Source organism: Choloepus didactylus, chromosome 16 (genome assembly GCF_015220235.1).
Source record: "Choloepus didactylus isolate mChoDid1 chromosome 16, mChoDid1.pri, whole genome shotgun sequence".
In the NCBI taxonomy this organism is placed as follows: domain Eukaryota; kingdom Metazoa; phylum Chordata; class Mammalia; order Pilosa; family Megalonychidae; genus Choloepus; species Choloepus didactylus.
In genome coordinates this window covers 85,767,582-85,780,207 of record NC_051322.1, presented here as the reverse complement: position 1 = coordinate 85,780,207, position 12,626 = coordinate 85,767,582, and the positions used below count along the sequence as shown (strand labels likewise).

The following is a 12,626-nucleotide window of genomic DNA, read 5'->3' as shown; positions in this document are numbered from 1 at the left end:
AGGACAAAATTTAACAGAATTTTAGTTGAGAAAACTAATTCTAAATGAATAGCTTTAACGGCAGATTACTGAAAATAACACAATATAGATTTGCTTCAACAGATGATGTTGTTACCTTCTAAACATCAGTACTTTTAACATCACTTATGGGAAACCTAGGAGCATTCTTTCTCACCATTACACTTTTCTTCATTTTTTTCTTATCTAGAATTCCCTTGCCTTATAAAAATATCTCAAGGAAGATCACACAAGGGTTATTGTCTCTGTGTTATTTTTTAAATGTTGGAAAAAAGAGGGCTGGTTGATACTGCAACTCATTAAAATGAACTGTTTTAGTGCTCTGGGCTTGCCCAGCAGCCTTGAGAGGATCTTGGTTCCTCTTTGAAAATAGAGTTCATTTTTCCACCAGCCCATTGCAGTGGCTAAAAATGTTCAAAAAGAAGATTATACTGATGCCACCATTTAGAGGAAATTTGCATTTAATGGTATTGTTAAAGGTAAAATATTCCCTTGAACAAAAATCTCATTTATTCAGTAATTAGGGGGAACACTGAATTTCATAAACATGGTTGCCTGCCTCTGTGGAAAAGATTTTCAAATTTGTTATGATCACTTCATCTCAATTTCTTTGTCTTAATGTCATGCAAGCTCTTTTATCTCAATTTATTAATTTGATTTAAAATCTGAAGGAAAAAATCCAAGAGGATAATAACACCCAAAAGTAAACAAACAGGCAAGCAATTTTGCCATTAAATTTTCTCCTGAATAATTGCAAATGTTTCTTGTCATTTCCATTCTCTTTCCACACTGCACAATAATACATCGGGTAAATTGTGAAGCTCTGTGCCTCTGAGAGACAAAAACATAAACCAGAAAAGGAATTAAATGTAAATCAAACTTCTAAAATCTCAGGAGCACATAGCTCCTTTTATTATTTATTCACACTACTTCAGGGAAACATGACAAAGGGGAGGAAATCCATAATTCTTTCTACTGCAGGAAAAGAAACATAATTTGAGAGAATAAAATTGACTCTATATTAAAGGTTGATAAAATGGTCTTTGATTCTGATGATCACTTCAATCTTGAAATTTCTTCTTACTCATTGCTTCTGACTATAGATACTCCACTGATTACTGACAGCTGATTTGCTCAAGCACATCAAAGATATTCATTATCTCCTTTGTTAACTGGGGTGCCTGGGAGTAGGATAATATTTCTAAAGCATTAAATCCTATGAACTGTTCATATGGCACAGATCAATTTGATTTATCTTTCCTGATTCTGGGATGTTGGATACTGCAAGTGAAGATGAAGTTACAAAAATCTGAAAATTTCATCAGAGATACCATCTCATATAGTCCATGAAGGTAAATTGTCAGATAAAATAAAGGACACCAATTTTCATTTTAGTTTCAGATAAACAGCAAATATTTTTAGTGCATGTCCCAAGTAATATTTGATTGATAACAAATATTCTTTTAGTACAAGTATGTCCCATGCAATATTTGATAAACTGGGACTGTGTTTCATATAAGCATTTCTTATGAAAAATTGAAGATTTTGTTGCTGTTTTTGATTGGTGTGTGTTTTATCTACTGGGTAATTTACTACTAGGTCTGATCATTCAGAATAAGCATTACAAATGGATTGAGTAGATTGATAAATTAATACATACTTTTATAATTTGTGGATTTACAGAAAACCCCTAAAAACAAAAATTATTTCTAACTAATTCCACATCTAAAGATATCAATCATATCTTTACATACTTCTGTATCTTTTGTGCTCCCATAGTTTTCTACTGAATGAAAGTATAAAATGTACACATTAAGAAGTTAAAGAACTGATATGGCATATTCTTTTCTACCGAAGGAATGGACAGGATGGAATAATTCAGATATCTTAAAAGGGAGACAGTAACTGAGAATGAAAATGGATGCAGACTAATAAATAACAGAATAATTCTTAGAAAAATATTGAAGACATTAATGTTTTGTAATCAGCTTTGGAATATTGAACTCCTTTCATCAATCCAGCACATCTCCTCTTGTACAGTAAAGTCCTAAGAGAGCAGACACCTGCAACAGGCAAGATTCAGATAAAGTTTCCAAATGGAAATAAGCATAGAATTTATATATTTGGAGGATGAAGAACCTAGAGGGGAAAATGAGGCTCAATAGAGAACAGAGAAAATCTAATGAAGGAAGAAGGAATGGAGTGGCCCCCAATTTCAAGAATTGCCCTCTCTCCCAAGATTACTAGATTTGCTGCACTCTTTTGAAAGATCTGTCCATCACAGCACTGAAATCTTATCTGACATGGCCAAATGGTGGTGACTCTGGTGGAAATTGCTCCAATCTTTACAGCCTCAATAACAATTGTGCATACTAAGTCTGGAGATTCCATTACATTATAGTAATTCTACTTTGTGTTTTATGTGACTGGATATTTTAAACTCTATACTTGTTCAATGGACAAATCTTGCAATCAGAAATGCAGGTGATCTTTGAGGTAACACTGAATGTGAGATGCTTTTAAGAGGGAATCCAATTGGACATAGTTAAAGTTGCTTCACTCACTTCAATCAGACCAGCCTCAATTTTGACTATTTATTGATTTTTATTATAAAACTTTATTAAATGAATAGAACAGGATTTTCATGGAAATATTTGAAACTCACAGTGAAATACTCTATAAAATCTTCATTTTAAAGTTCTAGTAATACATCTAGAGCTTTCAAAATATGATGCACTAAATTCACAATAAAAAAATTAAAAAATCTCATAGATATTATCATTTTTACAGTATTATATGAGACAAAATGGGAATAATAAGTTAGTCAGTCGGAAGCTAATATTGATATAAACCACTAATTTTTTGCAAGCATAGTCTAACTCTTTCAGGCCTGGAAACTCAAAGTACAAATTTGGACAATAACATGAAAGTTTCTTTCAAAAAAAACAAATAAAACAAATTTCAGATATGAAGAAACTATAAGGGTAACATAATTAATAAAATCATTAAATAATCTTTTTATTGATTAGAGAAGAACTCGTAAGTAGTAGGAGTGTTTTAGAATCCTTTCCACACCAGAAAAAGTACATGTCATTTAATGAAACTGTCATTGATTTCAACCATATAGACTCACTCACTGAAACTCATGTGAATTATTAACTCAATTCCTACTTACTTTGACCCCAGAAATGCCTCTAGACAGTAGAGTGCAACTATATATTGGAGAAGTGCAATGAAGCAGAAGACAGAATGGAAAGAGGAGGTGGATTTCATTGATAATGATTACGGTCAACATGTTTTCACAACACATACAGAGGCCATCACTGTGTGATCATATTGTTAAGGCCAAGTCAAAGCATTTGTCATGACCTAAAACTTAATTTTCATTAGCTTCATGTTAACTGTGAATGTTTCATACATAATATCAAAATGCCACAACTAATCTCATGCAAATATTCATATACTAAAGAAAAACTGATTTCATTGTATAGATAAAGAGTTCAATATTTATACATCTGTGATATCCACAGATATGCACCAAATAGTGTACATTCTATTAAAAGTTTAATCAATGCTTTATCAGTGCAAATTGATTTTTCATATGGATCCCTCAGTTTGGGGAAAAAGTTATTTTAGATTCAAAATAAGATATGATGATTATTTTTTATCCATGAAGAAATATTCTCCATTTGGTTCTAAAGATAATAAGATTATATAATATTGCGTGAAAACAAATAATAATGCTTCTGTTTCTTCCCAGAAGAGATAACTGGATAAAATGGGCCAGAATCTGACAGTGCTGCCTGAATTATTCTACTGGGAGTCACAAGTCACCCTGAGCTGCAGGGTCCCCTTTTGGGGTCTTTCTCCTATCTACATGGTCACAGTGATGGGCAAACTGGGCATGATCATCCTTGCCAAGGTGGACTCACCTCCACACACCTATGTATTTCATTATCAGACACCTGGCTTTCATTGATCTTGGCATTTCTACTGTTATTTGTCCCAAGATGATAATAAATTTTGTTGTGGAACAAAATACAATTTCCTATTATGCCTGTGCCACACAGCTGGCCTTTTTCCTTTTATTCATTGTCAGTGAATTTTTCATCTTGTCAGCCATGACCTATGACCACTATGTGGCCAACTGTAGCCCTTTGCTATATAGTTCTTTCATGACTCAGAGACTTTGCCACGTGCTTGGGGGTATCCCTTACCTCTACAGCTCCTTTGTGTCTCTGATGTTCACCATTAAGATTTTTACATTGAGCTTCTGTGGTTCTAATATCATCAGTCATTTTTATTGTGATGATATCCCTTTGTTATCCATGCTGTGCTCAAATGCAAGAGAAATATAATTGTTGATTATAATATTTTCAGCATTTAATATGATTTCCTCCCTCCTAGTCATTTTAGTATCGTATGTGCTGATCCTGATTACCATATTTCAATACATTCTCCTGAAGGAAGGAAAAAAGCTTTCTCCACATGTGCTTCTCATCTGACAGTGGTATTGGTGTTCTATGGGACCCTACTCTTTATGTATGAGTATCCTAAATCTGGTCACTCCCTTGATTCTGATAAAATGTCCTCTGTGTTTTACACTTTAATTATCCCCATGTTTAATCCTTTGGTTTATAGCTTAAGGAACAAAGAGGTAAAAAATGTCTTCCACAGGGTCTTTAAAAATGCATGCAAAATTCATATTTGATATTCATCATAGAATATTTTCCTAAAGAACTATAGCAAATGCAAATGTACCTGAATTTTTTTAATGGATATAATTTCATTATCTTGGACAACAAAACAAAACCTAATTATAAGGAACAGTTAAATCATTTTCCTTATATTCAGAAACTAATCCTCATAAGTTATGTAACAATTAGATATCACTTCATCCCCACTGTTTTTTTTTCAGGGTTCTCCAGAGAGATAGACATACAAGAGATTTATATTACTGTAAAAATATTAAGAGATTTGTTGTAAGAATTGCCTCATGTCTAAATTCTGTAGGACAGGCCACAAGTTGGTAAGACCAATGGATATGAAGTTAATTTCCCCAGAATAGTGAGCTTCTGAAGTAATGATAGAAATTCTTCTTTCTGATGGCTGTAATACCTCATTCTCACTTTTTGGCCTTCAACTTATTAGATAAGCAGTTTCCTTTCATTGCTGAAGGCAATGTCCTTTTTGATTGCAGATGTAATCTTGCATAGTTGTTGTGGTAGTTGGAAGATATATCTACATAGGAAAACATGTTCTTAAATTTCATCCATTCCTGCAGCTGTGGACCCATTTTACTTATGATGTCTTGATGAGGCTATTTCAATTATGGTAAGAATCACCTTAATCACAATGGGTCTTAATCTTCTTACTGGAGTCATTTTAAGAGAATAAAATTAAGACAAAGAGAAAAAGACACAGCACCAAGATGCTGAGAGAAGTGAGAGACCAGCAGGCACTGCAGTCTGCCTTGATGTTGCAGGGAGCCAAGGATCACTGTTAGCTGGTTGTAGGAGGAAAGTATTGCTTTCATCATGCCTGATTTGACATTTTCTTACCTCAAACAGTAAACTAATAATTTTCCATTGTTTAAGCCAACACATTTCATGGTATCTGCTTTGAACAGCCTAGGAAAGTAAAAGGGACCTAATCAAATGACTAGTGATTTCAGTTCACAGTATCATTCATACCTGTTTTCTTGACTGAACACATGGCCATCATTTCCTAGCCAAGTTGACACATGATATCATTCCTTGATGGTGATTATATGATTCATTATGTGATTTCATAGAACCTCATTAACTGTATGATGGGAAATGTACTGTGTCACTCATCAATGAACTATGTATGCTTATGTAAATTTTGTTTAAGGATATGGATTTTCTCAATCTTCTTTTCATTTTCCTTTCTAGTCTTAAAATAACAAAGTGCAAACAAATTGGAGACAAGGAGTTATCTTTATCCTCTTAAGACACAATGAAGCATTTTCTTTGTCCTTCTGTTATCAGTCATTTCTACAGTGGTGATCCTTCCTTATTTTCTATGCTGTCCTCAAATATGTGTGAAACAGACTTGGTAACTTTGATTTGTAAGCTATATGTTTGATTTCCTTCCTTATGTGTAACTTTGTGCCCCGCATGCTGATTCTCATGGCCATGTTCTAGACATAGAAATAGCTGTTAGGAAGGAGATAAATGGATAATGAAAGGGTGGGAGTAAACAGCATGGTTGGATTAGGATTTTAGAAGGAAGATAAAAAATGGAAATTTAGGATATTTGATTGGCATGGCCAAAAGATTTATTAAAGGTGATAGTTCATGGAGAATATGAAGTATACAAAGTATTGTAAAAACCAGGAGAAATGGAAAATGTTGACATTTTCATATCCATATTTTCAGTGTATTGGGAATATAGCATTCATAAAGAATAGCATGTGAACAGGAAAAATTACTCTGCAATTTTTTTGTTGCACAACATTCAAATAGCTTTAGAAAAAGCTCTATGTGAAAATGTTGCCATTCATTAATAGAGCAGCATAAATGGAGGATGAAGTAATCCTACTGAAATTTTCAACTATATCTATATTCATTTACCATTAATTTACATTTGGTTACAACAAAACTTTGGGTACAAATATTTATATAATTTCAAATTCTTCCTTTCACACAAATAAACAAACAAACCAAGAATTTTCCTATTTTCATTTCTTTCTGCATCCTAGTCAAATAATTAAAGCTACTAAGTACAAGAGAAAATTCTCAACCAAGTTCAATAACTTATACAAAGACAAAACTTATTCAAGGATTATACACAGTCTGTCTGCTTTGACTTGCTAAAGACAGTATGCCTACATGTACTTGTAATCTGGCAAATAAGGTGGCTCCTATAACAAACAGGTAAGTAACTTTTAACATAATGGTGACAATCCGGTTTGGGTCCAGTCTCCAAATAGGCACTGGGCCTCTAATCTAGAAAAGTACAACTTTACATCTAAATTGGAATTTTACCTTGATTTTCTTATAAATTAAGTCTTATGTGGCAGAGCTACAAAATATACATTATTCTCAATAATGAACATTATTCTCAAAAATGACAGAAACGTCATCAGAAATACAGAATGATTACATATTTTGGAAAGAACTGAAACAGTTTGAGGAATCAGAATATTCAATTTCAGAAAAGCTACTCTAGTAAAACAGAAATGAGCATGAAGTAATTTATTTGGAATCATATCATTATTTTATAAATAAAATTAGATATTTAGTTTGATTGTTAACAAATTATCATAATAGAATTCTATGTGTGGCTTGCATATCCTATCCTATTCTATCACATCATACTATATATAGCTTTCATAAACATAATATTTAGCATATCAAAAACAAACTCAAATTAATGTGATCTAGGGATTTGAGACTTTCTTACAGCAAAAAAGAAGAAAACTGAACTCCAGAACATTGATTTCCAATAAAAATATGTATACATATATGTATATACACAAAAAATATATATAATATGAACTAAATAGGCAAATACTAACATAAATAATACATTGGATGGATTTTTTCTCACTATTTTTTTCCTTTATCTCCTGTGAAAACCTCCATGAGCAATTTTGTACAAGTGTTTGTTTGAAACCATGTTTTCAATTCTTCTGTGTATCTACCTAATAAAGGATTTGTGGGTCACATGGCTATTCTATGCTTAACTTTTTTTAGGTAACCACTTTTTTTCATAGCATCTGCAGTAATACAAAGTATACAAGGGTTTTAATTCCTCCATATGTCTCAAACACTTGTTCTATTCACTCCTACTTGTGATGACTGTAAAGAGGCAATCTTAGACAGCCAGGAGGCCTAAGTATAAACAGAAACAGATTCTGGACAAAACCTGCTGCTTATCAGAATTCCTTGCTCCCATTACCAAATTCTTTTCTGTGTGTGTTTTTTTTTTTTAATAGACAGTCAAAATCAGCTGCATAGTTACACTACAGCTCCCAATGGTCTATGTGAGCCTCCTGAAAAAACAAGCTGATCTATGGTTAGCAAACTCAAGATAAGTGATTTACCTGGCTATCTACCAGAGTGTATCTATATATTTATAATCTCAGGTAGTGATAACAAAGATTAAAGATAACTGATACACTCAAGGGTTAATAGTGGCTTTTTCATGTCTTTGTTTCTTTCTTGAGTTTGTAAACACAAAGACAATACCTTGCATGGACCCTGTGCTTCCTTACCATCACATACTCAACCAGCAAATAAACCACCTCCTTATAACATTCATTTGAATAGGCACTTCCATGATTTTTAGAAGATATGGACTTAACATATCATGCTTGTTACCAAAACTAGAAGTGAAAATTATAACAAATTAAATCAAAATGTGAACTATGGTTTCTTGATCCCAGACATAATCTTTGCTTAATTTTCTCCCTTTTTTAATGTACTGGATTTTACTTTGTTTAAAAAATAAAGTAGATATAATAAAAAATACAAAATTGCATTTTCCAATAAAACCAATTCTGTTTATCATGTTAGTGTCAACCCCTGTCCCAAGGATATTTAATGCCATGAATAAATTTTACTTTCTACAGTTATGTTTTATTTTATATAGTACAGATTTAACACATTGGTCATGCATTTTTTCCTGTACTTTCTTTTATTGACATCATAGCCTTTGCATCAAGTTATGTAGCAATAATAGGTTCTTTTTAAAGTTTAATATTCAGTATTAATTGTATTTTCCCATTTATGTTTTATATTATACAGTGATGATTTAATATTTTGGACCTCTATTTTTTTTCCAGTACTTTCTCTTATTATCATCACAGCCTTTGTGTCAAGTATACAGCAATGATAGCAGGTTTCTTTTTAAAGCTTAGTTTTAATTATTAAATATCTTTTACAATTTTAATTTTACATTACCCTGCCCCCAGAAGGTTGCATTAAAGGATATGGCTTTTGAGGGACAAAATATATCCAGACTGGCACATTCCACCCTTGGATTCCCAAAAGACCTATTCTCTCCAAATACAAAATACATTCATCCCATCACAATATCACAAAAGCTGAAATCCATTCAGTAACAATAGGTAAGTACAGACCCCATCCAAATCAATACAGATGTGGTCTTGTTCTAAAACAAAATTCTTTCCTCTCTGGATGTGGACCAGTGAAACCTATAACAAGTTATCTGCTTCTAATATAAGGAGGGCTGTCACAGGATAAACATTCCCATTGTCATAAGGAGAAACTGAAAGGAAAAGGGTTCACAGTACCAACAGTTCCTAAACACACAGGCATGCTTCATTAGATTTCAAAGTCTGAGAGTCATTTATCAGATGATGTTTTATCCTTGAGGCTTGTGACAGCAAGAGACCAACAATTTCTGAAGCCTTATATGGCAGCCCTTTTTTCTTCAAATGCTAGGGTGAGAGATCCAACATATCCATGCACTGGGGAAACCACATTCTTCTCAGCCCCACCCTCCACAGGTACCAGGGTGGCACCCAACTCTCTTCCATCACCAGGGAACATGTTCAACCCTATCTAAACAGGCTCACCACAATCACCAGAAGTGTGCTCCAATCTCTCTGAGGTCTCAGGCAGCAGCACTTCCTGAGCCTAGAGGCAGAAGGCCCACATTATGACTCCAGAGAAAACTCACCCTTTCCACATACCTCAGTTGCTCTTCTCTCCTTCCCAGAGATTTCTTGATTCCAGGAATCAATTTCTATGGTTCGGTTTGAAGAAATTTTTCCTCCAATTTTTTCTCCTACATTTCCTCCAACCCAAACTGACAGTGGTTTCATTTATACACATATTGCAAACAATTGTTGGCTTTCTGCAAGCATACAGGGGTCAAAACCTTCAGAAAATCAGACTTTCCACAAATACTTTCTTGATAACACCCTCTCCAATTCTGGCTTGTAGCAAAATGGCAGTCAGTTTCCATGTATGGTTAAATCTTCACATGGGGCACTATCCTCTATGGTATCACTTCCTGGTAGCCCCAAGTTTTGCTATCTTTTGATTTCTTATTTCTTTGTACCCAAGCCTTCAATTCTTAGCATATCTCTTTCCTCTCACATTTTACTATAAGCTGCAAGGGGAAATCAGGCTGCATTTTCAACTCTTAGTTTTGAAATCTCTTCAGCTAAGTATCCAAGCTCAACATTTTCAAATTCTGCCTTCCATCCAAAAGCAGGACTCATTTTACAAAACTCTCTGTCACTTTAAATCAAGGACAGCTTTTCTCCCATTCAGCATTTCTTTTCAAGGCCACATCTGAGCTATCTCTATGGTCCATATTACTAGACACATTTTCTTCAAAACCATGCTGGTGAACTGGTGACCATACTTCAAGCAGCAGGCAGGTGGAAATGCTGGCATCACTCTGGGTGGCTGATGTGCACAAGCTCCTGCTGTTTTGCAGCACAGGGAGAGAAAGAAGCACTCCATGCAGCTGCATTGCAGGCAGCTGAGGGGTTGCAAGGACTGCCAGGGGGCAGCCACAACAGCCACTGCATATGTGCAACATGCTCTGGCTGGGCTCTGGCTGGTGTTCCTCAAATCCCAATTGGCCAACATTATAGGTGCAGCTTTTCATGTCTGGTGCAGCCCTGTGTATCCAGAGTTCAGAGATATGGAGTTATTCTTGGAGCCTGTGCTGGTTTCAATGTATTATGTTGCCAAAAATGCCATGTCTTTGATGCAGTCTTCTGGGGGTGGATATATTATGTTGGTGAGGTTGGAAGCTTTGGATGAGATTGTTTCCAATGGTATGTGACCCACCAAGCTGTGGTTGATAACTGATTAGACAATTTCCCTGTAGATGTGACCATGCCAATGCAGTATGGGCCTTGATTACTTTGCTAGAGCCCTTCATAGGAGTTCATACTGGAGCTTTCCACTGCAGCTTACAGACATTTTAAAGACAGCTGTTGAAAGCTGATGCTGATATTTGGAGAACACCACTTGAAACACAACCTTGGAGCAACAGAGCCAACCACATGTCTTCCCAGGTAACAGAGATTTTTGGGATGTCACTGGCCATCCTTCAGTGAAGTACCCTATTGTTGATGCCTTAGTTGGACATGATATGGCCTAAAGATAGTATAACTTTGTAACCAAATAAACCCACTTTATAAGAGCCAATCCATTTCTGGTATTTTGCATTCTGGCAGCATTGGCAAACCTAGAACAGAGCCCATGGCTGGCAAATGTCAGGTGGGCAAGTCATGCCCAAAACTGCCCAAAACACCCATCACCTCAGCCCCCTTAGAAAGTGTCCCATCATTGCCACTGCCTGAGCCAACCTCCTGGAGATAGATAATGGCAACACATTTGAATGCAAGGCATGAGCAAATGCCCAATCAGGATTGTGGGGATTTTCCATTTCCATTTCTCCAAATAACCCAAGACTTAAAATCTTTTTATTCTAAGATTTAATTTTACTTCCATTTTAAGTTGAAAGACCAGTACAAACATTTAAAAAGGAAAATGTCTCTATCACCAGAAAAGACTCCAAAGTTATCTGTTATTTATCTATGTTATGTTCATTATGCTCTGTACATACTTGTTAATGGTATGTAAGAATTATGAAAGATCATCTTTTCTTGTACATTTTTCAGTTAACACTTAAAGGTATTTTCTGATTTAACCTAGTCATCATAATTATGTTTAGAGTGTATGAAAAAATAGAAGTTGAAAATTAGAATTTTCAGCCACAGTTTTCCCTCATAAATATGTGCATGTGCTAATCTCTTGAAAAGAACTCTGACCCTTGCCTACAATTGATTACAAAAGTCTGCATTCATCAGTTCCAGATCACCTCACAATCCTACATTTAATTTATTTTTCATTAAAATGTCAAAAGGAAAAACTCAGAATTCATGTCTGAATTTTGTTGTAAAGCATCTTGATAGTTATTTTTCCCAGTCTGATATTCCTGGTGTGAACTCCAGCTGAACACTTTTTCACCTTGATTTTAGTGTTGACATTTCCTCAGTATGAGAAATTTAACATGATGGGTAAATTGAGATTACCAGACTTTTCTTCATTCTATATGTACATAGAATGTATTATACAATGTGAAACTTCACATGTATTCTACACATTGCTTTGTAAGTGAAAAATTTTCACATTTTTTCATTGAGTAGCCATTCCATCAAAATTATATCTTGTTCTCCTAGAATATTCTCCTCCTAGTAAGGATATTTCTGTCCATTTTTATGGTTAGGAGTTATTCCTACTCTGAGCTGTACTTGTATACTGTAGGATGGGGCTAAGCTGAAATTCATTATAGGTAGTCACAGACTTTGAGTTTATTCTAAAATAGTAAAATCATTTTATTTAAAGAGGTTAGGTTGTAAATAAAAGCATGACTGTTGCTAAAGTAGAAATAAAAATGCAAATATAAGTGGATCATACATATTTTATTTTATGACAAGGATTCATTACTCACTTTGTATCACTTGAGTATATAGCACAGAAGTTAGCAAAGGGAAGATAATAGGTAGATATTTGCTCTAGTTATAATGAAATATCAATAGATAATAAAATATCCAATCTTAAGATAAACAGGATTCATCACAATTAAAT

General features: G+C 34.3%; 1 pseudogene; it reads left to right on the top strand.

Annotated features, from left to right (window-relative positions):
* The first annotated feature begins 4,139 nt into the window (after positions 1 to 4,139).
* The window catches only part of LOC119511421, a 9,655-nt pseudogene continuing 1,168 nt past the window's right edge, over positions 4,140 to 12,626 (top strand).